Consider the following 13,292-nt stretch of genomic DNA (forward strand, 5'->3'; position numbering starts at 1 on the left):
TAGATCAATCGCTGTCTTTTCAAAGCACATCATTTCTTTTTATTTTAATTGTGGTGATTTATCAATATCCAATAAGAAATTAAAAATGGTATTTATATGTAATTGGTAAATTAATAATTATAGACTTTGGGATCAGAAAAGAGCACATTTGAACTCTGTGTGTTTATATGTATAGCCTATATTTTATTGTGCAAAGAATGAATGTTGCATTATTGACGTTATTTCTCCACTCCTATGTAACGTCACTATGAAAGCATATTGAATGACAGCCAAAAAAAGAGGAAAGAAAACCAGTTTACAGTAGGTGGCGGTATGTGCCCATGGCACCAGTCTGTTATTAGATTGAAGAAAAAGAAGAACGTCATAACAACAGCTCAAACCAACGTGGTTCAAACGATGGATCTGTGACACAGGTACCATGATTTCGGGAAACAGTCATGACTAGTTAGTTAGTTTCTTCAATGTTGCATTGTACTATGGTGGTTAAGCAACAAGCTATGTCGTTGTACGGGAAACACACCCCTGGATGACCTCACAGATTCTGTAACATTGTATATCAGTTTCTGTGAGGATATACGTATGCATCCCTACCAGGACTTATTTAACTAGTGGCTTAGCAATGTGAACCTGGGTGCTGTACCCTTTATTTAACTAAGGGACAAGGTCCCCCCGAGGTGGCGGCATCCACTTCAGCTCCTCTCAAGGCGGTGGCACCCACTTCTGAACCCTCCATTTGTTCTGTAACGACCAAGTAGGTTGTCTCTGAACTCTCTGCCTGTCCTGTCATGACCAAGGAGGCCATCCCTGAGCTCTCAGCCTGTCCTGTTATGGCAGCAGAGGCCGTTGTTAACCTCTCTGTGCTCTCCATTCCTGTCCCGCCTGATCCGCCTTGGTGGTTCCCTGCACCATCAGCTCCTCTGAAGTGGCCTTCAGCTCCACCCTGGGAGTCATCATCTCCACCGCGAGGATCTTCAGTCCTGTCTGCTCAGCTGAGGTGGTCATAATCTCCACCGTGGCAATCTTCGGTCCCATCTGCTCAGCTGTAGTGGTCTTCAGCTCTGCCCAGGCTTCCTGCCCTGCCTGCTTCGTCTTGGCTCCCTGCTCCGCCGGCTCTGCCTCAGTCTCCAGGCCATCTTCCACTCCATGGACCTTTCCACTTGCTGCCCCTGTTCTGCCTCCACTCCACGTCCCTCCTGAACTTCTCTAGCCATGTTAGGAGCATCTGGAAGGCGCTCCTTAGGAGAAGGGCTATGTCACGATCACCAGCTGGAGTACCCTTAACAGCCACCAGAGGGCACTCCATCCTATTCCTTTGCCACTCAATCCTAGACTCTATATCCCATATCCCTCTTCTCTGGAACTGATTACAGACTCACCTGTTTCCTATCAGTGGGACTATTTACGCTGCACACTTTTTCACACTTTCACAATCTTCACAATTCACACTTGTTTTGCGATTAGCGGACATTTCAAAGTGTATTCTTGTCTCCTGTGCTTTCCTGTTGTCTTGCCTTTGTGTTTTTTGACTTTGGATTGTTTCCCTGGTTTATAATCTATTGCTGCCTTCCCTGACCATTGTCTGTTTCTTGGATTACTCTTTTGTCTTGCCTTTGGATATTATTGTTTGCTGGTGTTAGACCCTGCCTGTTTTGACTATGCTCTTCAATAAAGCTTGCACTTGGATCCCCTTCTCTGTTGTCATGCCGTCCGTAAAAGCTTGAAGGAGATCCTATAATTGAATATGGATTTACTGTGGTTACAATAAATATATTTCATTAAATGCCATGATTAATGTCATATTTTATCTAATGTCATATTTTTATTTGTCTTGTGAGGAATAGATTATATTCATGATTCATACAGCATTCAGACATTTCACATATTTATCATCAATTAAAATCAAGTCGATTTGTCTTTTTTTTTTTTCTGAGGAAAAAAATCACATTAATTATAAAATATGAGTTACACGTCATTAATGAGTCATGATGGTTAAAGTTACTTTTCAACTGAAAGGTAATTGTCATAGTAATAATATAAATGATGTGACATTACAATAAAAACACAAATGTAAGTTGAGAAGAGTACAGAAACCCATCGTCACTCAGCAGGACGCACACACACCCTGATAAAATAAATCTATATGGGGATTTATTACAAACATTTATTCTGACATGTTATTTCAGTGACAGAAATTCAGCTGCAGTATTAATGTCATGAAGAGAAAAGAAGAGACTCTATAACGTCTCACTTTTATTGATTTATCATGCAGCTGAAAGCATTCCAATCTCTCGTCAGTCTATTCTGATTCATCAACAGTTTCACTGATCCAGGCCAAACCCAAAACCCAGGATAGAGCGGCTGAGTGAATGTGGTCTGGACTGTGTGGATGAGGCTCAATGTGTCAGAGATGCTGTAGAAGGACAGAGTTCCTGCACTGTGATCCACAAACACTCCTATTCTACTGCTGATTGACTCTACAGTGAGATCAGTCACTATGTTATTGTGTATGAATGAGTAACTATAGGGAGAGCAGAACAAACTCCAGGACTGATTATTATTTCCAAACACACACTCATCTCTGTTTCCTTTCCTGCTGATGCTCTTATATGACACTTATATATACACACCTCTATCTCCACTCCATTCAATTTCCCAGTAACAGCGTCCACACACACTCTCTCAACACAACACCTGCTGACACTCATCAAATCTGTCTGGATGATCAGGATATGGCTGATCCTCTCTCACACCTCTCTGTTCTCATACAGAATGAGTTCAGTGTTTGTTGTGTTGGATCCAGTGTGAGAAAACAGGCATCTAAACACAAGAAAAGAGACATTTATAACAAGGACAATCACTAAAGCTGTGTGTGTGTGTGTGCGTGTGTGTGTGTGTGTTAGACCTGCTGTAATCCTGGATTCTCCTCCATGATCCATACTACAAAACACACAGAGTCACATTCAATCAGTAAACAAACACAAAATCAAATTAGTATATTTTCAATTATGATTTTGGCTTCCAATGTTTATGAAAACAAGATGATCAAGATAAAAATGAGTTAAAACATTCTTATACAGACGTGCAAGGTTCTAAACATGCTAGAATAGGTTGCCAGCTCTTACATGCTTTCAGTCTCTCACTGCTTGATTAAACCTCGCACCAAATTTCAAGACAACGCAAAAGAAATCACGGTCCCACTTTATATTAAGTGGCCTGAACTACTATGTACTTACATCAAAAATAAGTACAATGTACTTATTGTCTTCATATTGTATTGCAAAACACTTCTGCTGCTATTGAGGTGGGATACGGGTAAGGTTAGGGACAGGTTTGGTGGTATGGGTAGGTTTAAGGGTGGGTTAAGGTGTAAGGGATGGGTCAACAGTGTAATTATAAATGTAATTACAGAAATTAATTACAGATGTAATTACATGCAGATATTTTTCAAATATAAGTACAATGTAAAAACATGTATGTACACAATAAGTGCATTGTACTAAATGATTAATTTAAAGTGGGACCGAAATCACTAAATCTGTGCCAAGGCAAGGCTCAAACTAGTGCTCTTAATCTATTGCTGCATTATAAATAAATAATGTTAAATAAATAAATAGTTATATTTTATTAATATTATTTTTAGTGAGTAACCTGTGTGTGTTGCTTTCAAGCAACCAAACTGTCACGAATTCGGTCCATGGACTTCCGTTTATTCACCACCAGAGGTCACCCTTTCCATTACATTGACTCTCGCACAACACAAACTGTTGCATAGCACCCCGGACTACATATCCCATCATTCATTGCTCGGTTTGCACACTGCACTGATTGCACTCATTGCACACAGCTGTTGCTTATCACCTCACTCACTATATAACACCCACTCAAACCACCATTCTCTGCTGAGTATTGTTTAGCCCGTACCCCATTCCGAGTCTCTGTGTTTTCCTTGTTTTGCCTTGCCTGTTTTCGCGGTTTTTGATCTTTGCCTGTTTTCCTGGATTTTTCCCTCTCGTCTCGCCCCTGTGATTCTGTCTGCCGATCGGTGACCTACGCTAGCCCTGGGACTATTCTTGTGTTTTGCCCGCCATATACCTGTTTGCCATTGTTTGACCCTGCCTGTTTACCACGTCTCTTTAATAAAGCGTCTGCCGATCGGTGACCTACGCTAGCCCTGGGACTATTCTTGTGTTTTGCCCGCCATATACCTGTTTGCCATTGTTTGACCCTGCCTGTTTACCACGTCTCTTTAATAAAGCGTCTGCCGATCGGTGACCTACGCTAGCCCTGGGACTATTCTTGTGTTTTGCCCGCCATATACCTGTTTGCCATTGTTTGACCCTGCCTGTTTACCACGTCTCTTTAATAAAGCGTCTGCCGATCGGTGACCTACGCTAGCCCTGGGACTATTCTTGTGTTTTGCCCGCCATATACCTGTTTGCCATTGTTTGACCCTGCCTGTTTACCACGTCTCTTTAATAAAGCGTCTGCCGATCGGTGACCTACGCTAGCCCTGGGACTATTCTTGTGTTTTGCCCGCCATATACCTGTTTGCCATTGTTTGACCCTGCCTGTTTACCACGTCTCTTTAATAAAGCGTCTGCCGATCGGTGACCTACGCTAGCCCTGGGACTATTCTTGTGTTTTGCCCGCCATATACCTGTTTGCCATTGTTTGACCCTGCCTGTTTACCACGTCTCTTTAATAAAGCGTCTGCCGATCGGTGACCTACGCTAGCCCTGGGACTATTCTTGTGTTTTGCCCGCCATATACCTGTTTGCCATTGTTTGACCCTGCCTGTTTACCACGTCTCTTTAATAAAGCGTCTGCCGATCGGTGACCTACGCTAGCCCTGGGACTATTCTTGTGTTTTGCCCGCCATATACCTGTTTGCCATTGTTTGACCCTGCCTGTTTACCACGTCTCTTTAATAAAGCGTCTGCCGATCGGTGACCTACGCTAGCCCTGGGACTATTCTTGTGTTTTGCCCGCCATATACCTGTTTGCCATTGTTTGACCCTGCCTGTTTACCACGTCTCTTTAATAAAGCGTCTGCCGATCGGTGACCTACGCTAGCCCTGGGACTATTCTTGTGTTTTGCCCGCCATATACCTGTTTGCCATTGTTTGACCCTGCCTGTTTACCACGTCTCTTTAATAAAGCGTCTGCCGATCGGTGACCTACGCTAGCCCTGGGACTATTCTTGTGTTTTGCCCGCCATATACCTGTTTGCCATTGTTTGACCCTGCCTGTTTACCACGTCTCTTTAATAAAGCGTCTGCCGATCGGTGACCTACGCTAGCCCTGGGACTATTCTTGTGTTTTGCCCGCCATATACCTGTTTGCCATTGTTTGACCCTGCCTGTTTACCACGTCTCTTTAATAAAGCGTCTGCCGATCGGTGACCTACGCTAGCCCTGGGACTATTCTTGTGTTTTGCCCGCCATATACCTGTTTGCCATTGTTTGACCCTGCCTGTTTACCACGTCTCTTTAATAAAGCGTCTGCCGATCGGTGACCTACGCTAGCCCTGGGACTATTCTTGTGTTTTGCCCGCCATATACCTGTTTGCCATTGTTTGACCCTGCCTGTTTACCACGTCTCTTTAATAAAGCGTCTGCCGATCGGTGACCTACGCTAGCCCTGGGACTATTCTTGTGTTTTGCCCGCCATATACCTGTTTGCCATTGTTTGACCCTGCCTGTTTACCACGTCTCTTTAATAAAGCGTCTGCCGATCGGTGACCTACGCTAGCCCTGGGACTATTCTTGTGTTTTGCCCGCCATATACCTGTTTGCCATTGTTTGACCCTGCCTGTTTACCACGTCTCTTTAATAAAGCGTCTGCCGATCGGTGACCTACGCTAGCCCTGGGACTATTCTTGTGTTTTGCCCGCCATATACCTGTTTGCCATTGTTTGACCCTGCCTGTTTACCACGTCTCTTTAATAAAGCGTCTGCCGATCGGTGACCTACGCTAGCCCTGGGACTATTCTTGTGTTTTGCCCGCCATATACCTGTTTGCCATTGTTTGACCCTGCCTGTTTACCACGTCTCTTTAATAAAGCGTCTGCCGATCGGTGACCTACGCTAGCCCTGGGACTATTCTTGTGTTTTGCCCGCCATATACCTGTTTGCCATTGTTTGACCCTGCCTGTTTACCACGTCTCTTTAATAAAGCGTCTGCCGATCGGTGACCTACGCTAGCCCTGGGACTATTCTTGTGTTTTGCCCGCCATATACCTGTTTGCCATTGTTTGACCCTGCCTGTTTACCACGTCTCTTTAATAAAGCGTCTGCCGATCGGTGACCTACGCTAGCCCTGGGACTATTCTTGTGTTTTGCCCGCCATATACCTGTTTGCCATTGTTTGACCCTGCCTGTTTACCACGTCTCTTTAATAAAGCGTCTGCCGATCGGTGACCTACGCTAGCCCTGGGACTATTCTTGTGTTTTGCCCGCCATATACCTGTTTGCCATTGTTTGACCCTGCCTGTTTACCACGTCTCTTTAATAAAGCGTCTGCCGATCGGTGACCTACGCTAGCCCTGGGACTATTCTTGTGTTTTGCCCGCCATATACCTGTTTGCCATTGTTTGACCCTGCCTGTTTACCACGTCTCTTTAATAAAGCGTCTGCCGATCGGTGACCTACGCTAGCCCTGGGACTATTCTTGTGTTTTGCCCGCCATATACCTGTTTGCCATTGTTTGACCCTGCCTGTTTACCACGTCTCTTTAATAAAGCGTCTGCCGATCGGTGACCTACGCTAGCCCTGGGACTATTCTTGTGTTTTGCCCGCCATATACCTGTTTGCCATTGTTTGACCCTGCCTGTTTACCACGTCTCTTTAATAAAGCGTCTGCCGATCGGTGACCTACGCTAGCCCTGGGACTATTCTTGTGTTTTGCCCGCCATATACCTGTTTGCCATTGTTTGACCCTGCCTGTTTACCACGTCTCTTTAATAAAGCGTCTGCCGATCGGTGACCTACGCTAGCCCTGGGACTATTCTTGTGTTTTGCCCGCCATATACCTGTTTGCCATTGTTTGACCCTGCCTGTTTACCACGTCTCTTTAATAAAGCGTCTGCCGATCGGTGACCTACGCTAGCCCTGGGACTATTCTTGTGTTTTGCCCGCCATATACCTGTTTGCCATTGTTTGACCCTGCCTGTTTACCACGTCTCTTTAATAAAGCGTCTGCCGATCGGTGACCTACGCTAGCCCTGGGACTATTCTTGTGTTTTGCCCGCCATATACCTGTTTGCCATTGTTTGACCCTGCCTGTTTACCACGTCTCTTTAATAAAGCGTCTGCCGATCGGTGACCTACGCTAGCCCTGGGACTATTCTTGTGTTTTGCCCGCCATATACCTGTTTGCCATTGTTTGACCCTGCCTGTTTACCACGTCTCTTTAATAAAGCGTCTGCCGATCGGTGACCTACGCTAGCCCTGGGACTATTCTTGTGTTTTGCCCGCCATATACCTGTTTGCCATTGTTTGACCCTGCCTGTTTACCACGTCTCTTTAATAAAGCGTCTGCCGATCGGTGACCTACGCTAGCCCTGGGACTATTCTTGTGTTTTGCCCGCCATATACCTGTTTGCCATTGTTTGACCCTGCCTGTTTACCACGTCTCTTTAATAAAGCGTCTGCCGATCGGTGACCTACGCTAGCCCTGGGACTATTCTTGTGTTTTGCCCGCCATATACCTGTTTGCCATTGTTTGACCCTGCCTGTTTACCACGTCTCTTTAATAAAGCTTGCAGATGGATCCACACGTCTCACGTCTCGTCAGCCCCGTGACACAAACTGTTGTACACTAATGTAACATGCGTAAGAGATATGAGAATGTCTCCATTTCAAGGTTTTTAATGTCACAGGATGATGTTCTGAAGAAGTAATTTTCCATTGCTATTGCTTGTGGTATAATAAGACTCGTTGGATTTGTGTTCATGATGAGATCTGATCTGATCATCATCAGTCTGTCTGGAATGACATGAAGAAACAGAACAAACTGAGACAGACTCAATCCAGAAGAACTGTGCCAACGTCTCCAAGATGCTTCAAGAAACCTCCTGCAAAGCTTCAGCACACTTAAAAGTTTTAGGCACTTGTGTAAAAATGCTGTAAAATGAGGATGCTGTCAAAAATAATGTCATTAATAGATAACTTCTATTCTATTTAACTAAATGAAATCAATATTTGGTGTGATCATCCTTTGCGTTTAAAGCAGCTTTTGCCCTCGGTGCACTTGCGCATAGTTTTGCATGTAGCTTTGCAGGTAGGTTTCTTGAAGCATCTTGGAAAATCTTAAAACCATTTTTTAGCTGCTGAAAATACTAGTGGCCTAAAACTTTTGCACAGTACTTTGTGTGTGCGTGTGTGTGTGTATATATATATATATATATATATATATACACATACAGTTGTGCTCAAAAGTTTGGACAATTGGTAATATATTTTCCTTTTTTTTTTTTTTAAAGAAAACATGAGTGATCAGGCAAAACATTTCTTTTATTTCTTATGGGATTCATATTTAACTACAAGTTATAACAGAATCGCACAATCAGAAAACAAAACATGGCAACAAAGAAAAAAGGAAATGACCCCTGTTCAAAAGTCTGCATACCCTTAGTTCTTAATACTGTGTATTGCCCCCTTTAGCATCAATGACAGCATGCAGTCTTTTATAATAGTTGTCTATGAGGCCGTGAATTCTTGCAGGTGGTATAGCTGCCCATTCTTCTCGGCAAAATGTCTCCAGGTCATGCAAAGTCTTTGGTCGTCTCGCATGAACAGTACTCTTGAGTTCTCCCCAGAGTGCCGCAATGATATTAAGGTCAGGAGACTGTGATGACCACTCCAGAACCTTCAGCTTTCTCTGCTGTAACCACTGGAGGGTCAACTTGGCCTTGTGCTTAGGGTCAAGAAAGTCCAAGAGCATCCCATGCCCAGCTTTCGTGCAGAAGAATGCAAATTGTCTGCCATTATTTTCTGATAATATGCTGCATTCATCTTACCATCAATTTTTACAAGATTCCCAGTGCCTTTAGAGCTCACACACCCCCAAAACATCAGTGAGCCAGCACAGTGGGGATGGTATTCTTTTCACTATAGGCCTTGTTGACTCCTCTCCAAACATAGCGCTTATAGTTGTGACCATAAAGCTCTATTTTGGTCTCGTCACTCCAAATCACAGTGTGCCAGAAGCTGTGAGGCGTGTCAAGGTGTCGGGCATATTGCAACCAGCTTTTTGTGGCATTGGCATAGTAAAGGCTTCTTTCCGGCAACTCGAACATGCAGCTCATTTTTGTTCGAATACCGTCATATTGTACTCCTTGAAACAAACAACCATGCCATCTTTTTCCAGAGTAGCCTGTATTTCTGTTGAGGTTACATGTGGGTTTTTCTTTGTATCCCAAACAATTCTTCTGGCAGCTGTGGCTGAAATCTTTCTTGGTCTACCTGACCTTGGCTTGGTATCAATAGATCCACAAATTTTACACTTCTTAATAAGTGACTGAACAGTACTGACAGGCATTTTTAAGGCTCTGGATACCTTTTTGTATCCTTTTCCTTCTTTATAACGTTCCACTACCTCGTTACACAGGTCTTTTGATAGTTCTTTTCTGCTCCCCATGGCTCAGTTTCTAGACTGTTCAGTGCATCAGTTTGACAGCTAACACACTCAATGACCATTTATAGACCGACACTAGTAGCAATTTAAAAAGCCACAGGTGTGGGAAATTAACTTTTAATTGCCATTTAAATGTGTGTGTGTCACCCTGTGTGTCTATAGCAAGGCAAAACATTCAAGGGTATGTAAACTTTTGATCAGGGCCATTTGGGTGTTTTCTGTTATCATTATTATTTAAAAAGAAGCCAAACATCTATGTGATAATAAATGGCTTCATATGATCACTATCCTTAAATAAAAGACCGTTCTCTAGCACTATCACTCATATATTCAAAATCAATGCCAAAATTTCACAATTTTTGCCAGGGTATGCAAACTTTTGAGCAACAACTGTATATATATGTCAATCGATTAAAAACAATTAACTAATTAATCGCAAAAAAATTCTGAAATTAATCACAATTAATCCCACCTAAAGTTTTTAAATATACTTTTATATTGCAATAATTTCACATTCAATCTTCAAATTTATGTAGAAACAACATAAAATATATACAGTATACTTTTTTATGACTGAAGGCCAGTATCACTGATACCAATACACATCTCTATAAAAATGTTTCCCCCCTAATAGTTAACCATTGACTATAGCCATTCAACATTACAGTATAATTGAGAGTTATCAATTTTAACATTTATTAGACTTTAAAAAATAACTTCTAATTTAAGGGAACTTAAAATGATCTTCACATAAACGTATTAAAATAAATGCCATATATACCTGTGCCCTTCAGCAGAAATATACAGAAATTGAATAAAGTTATCAAACACTAAATTCTAAATTAAATATAGATGAATCCTTAAAGCTATAAAAGTTATGGATTTCCTCTGTTTTCTTTCCTTTTTGATTAACAGACATCACAGCAGCTGGTTATTAGGTTATTTGGCTGCTATTTCTTTAAGAGCTGCCGCTGCTGAACGTGACGCGGATCTGACATGCATCATATTTTCTCACAACTCTCTTTACCTTTTCGGACCCACTTCAGGTCTTAAAGTCTCTACTAATGAGCTGACGAGTTGAATCGAGTGTGTTAGATGAGGGAGACAGTGCTGGGCTCCAGGACGGTTTTGAAAACCATTTCAGAGACATGTTCTTAAATGTGACACATATAACACATTACATGCATGCACAGTTTTAAGGCAGCTTTAATCACCTTTTTGGTAACTTTATGACTTAACTGCCCACGACATTGGATGCTCGTAATTTATTTCACGCTTTGATATGAAATGAATGAAGAGTATGAACAATTCTTTCTGGCATACTTGAGTTTGTCCAGTGTGCAGTTTGGATCCTCCAGTTTTTCAGAGAGCAGCTTGACTCCTGAATCTCCCGGGTGATTGTAGCTCAGATCCAGCTCTCTCAGGTTTGAGGGGTTTGAACTCAGAGCTGAAGACACATATCGACAGCCTTTCTCTGTCACCATACAACCTGACAATCAACAAACACACACAGAAATAGTCAATATGCCGGAGAATAAAATTATTTGCGGGACTCCCACAAAATAGAAATTATCTAAACATAAAATGTCTAAAACATATAAATTGTTATTTATGTGTTGCACAACCCACGACATTGGATGCTCGTAATTTATTTCACGCTTTGATATGAAATGATATAGGCTACAGCGCACGCCGGCGCTTTAGTGCGTGCAATTGAAGAGCGCGTGCTCCAAGCACAGTACCGTTTCTCCCAGTGCTCTCCCTGGTGCTGAAGTGGAGCGGGAGCGCATGTCTGAAACATCTCCACTTTGATGTGGTCGTAAACATGGTCTGCGACTAAATAAATGCACTTTTTGTCAAGAAAAAAGAGACAGAAGTAGCAGCTATGAGTGGGGTGGCCAATCCTTACTCACTGCAGTGCTGAAATTGTGTGCTCACGAATCATCTCATTTTAACACACGAAGTGTAGACACTGTGAAAGATTCATTGTGCATATGTTCATTGTGTTATAATAGAACTTTATGAGATCGCGATGAACTGAGATGTCAGCTTTTAGTGATAATAAAGGAAGCACTGCTCGCATTCTGCCATGCCAAACCATACACGCAGCAGCCCATGCTTGCTTTTCTGTTAAAAATAACAGTGGTTTGTGAATGTTGATGCTTAGCCTAAATAACAAATATTTTATCAGGAGCATTTATGCTGGGATGTTGTGGATCTTAGGAGATGTTACAGAACCATTTAATGTAAATGGCTTTGATATGCTGAAAGAAAATCTATATAGATTACTTTTATGTGGGTTTTTGCGGGCGGGAGCGGGCCCAGATAAGATATTTTTCTGCGGGAGCGGGCAGGAGCGGGACTGAAAAATCCGTCTCTACACTAATATTTCAAAAAGGTACATGGATATGTTCTTATAAATTTGCTCCCAAACATGAGATTGTTGGTTAGCGTCGGAAGAAGGTGTGTCCAAACTTTTGACTGGTAATGTATATCATATCAAATTATCTACACATGAGCTACACTTGGTTAGTAGCACTCAGATTTTACCTTGTTTAGTAATGCCACATTAAGTGTCATTTGTATAGTTTGAAATCAGTGAATTAGGCTTTTTGAGTCTAAACCTTCAGTGTTACGTTTGTGTCATTGGTGTTTCTGTGTTTTCTTTTTGATCACAATACATGTTGATAATGCTTAGTGCTATGTGCAAACAGTAGCCTGCCTTTGCTGACATGGAGAGACAAGCTGCTGGTTGAATTATTTAAAAAATCAGTTAATACTGCTGTGTGCTTGTGTTTGGAGCTCTGTCAATTTGATTCTATATCTTTTACTTTTAATCTTCAAATCAATTTTATAAACTGTCATTTTCAATTTCTACAATGGGTGAAAATGCCCCCAATCATATTCTACAACGAAAAAATCAGAGTGCCTTGATATCACTATTTTTATTGATTTCCCAAATCCAGTACTAGCCTTACTCACAGTATCATTGATTCATTCATTGTTTACTTGCTCTAGTGGTGGATATGTGTCTACCTTTAAGGGCAGGTAAAGACACGTTCGAGCTACCTCTCCCACTCCGCTGCCCACAATCTTAGAGATCACCACCCAGAACTGCTTTGCTTTGCTTTGATCAAAGTATTCGTTAGAGTGCAGAACTCGAGTTGCAATGATCATCACTGCACCTTTTTATGTGACAAGAGTAGATCTAAATATAATGCCATAATCAAAACCTTTCACAGCCTATACTACTGTTGCAGCCATTAAAATAATTATGTTTTGTTTTTAATGCCAAAGTGTTTATATTTATTTTTATTTCTTTATTAAGTTAATTTAGAATAAAAAAAACGAGTATTTTTTGTTTTGTTTTGTTAAATTCAATTTTGTTTTTTGTTTTTTAAAGGGATAACCACCCTGCCAGTGGCCGACAGTGAGTTGACCATGTTGGATCAATTTAGCTTTCTCATATCAACACTTGACTTGCCTACAATAAAATCTATAGATATAAAGCATTTCAAGCATATCACAATGTTAGTTTAAATGTTTAACCTAGATAAATGTGCACTGTTAGGTGCATATCCCAGTTTTTGTGTGGAGTATGAGAGCTAAAGCGCGCTTACTACATGACATGGAGGCGCCAATGCGATCACTGGCAT

General features: G+C 41.8%; 1 pseudogene; it reads right to left on the reverse strand.

Moving 5' to 3' along the window:
* Positions 1–846: 846 nt before the first annotated feature.
* LOC107716872 (uncharacterized) overlaps positions 847–13,292 on the reverse strand; it is a 20,173-nt pseudogene continuing 7,727 nt past the window's right edge.

Source organism: Sinocyclocheilus rhinocerous, unplaced genomic scaffold, assembly GCF_001515625.1.
Source record: "Sinocyclocheilus rhinocerous isolate Xijiao unplaced genomic scaffold, SAMN03320098_v1.1 scaffold1381, whole genome shotgun sequence".
In the NCBI taxonomy this organism is placed as follows: Eukaryota; Metazoa; Chordata; class Actinopteri; order Cypriniformes; family Cyprinidae; genus Sinocyclocheilus; species Sinocyclocheilus rhinocerous.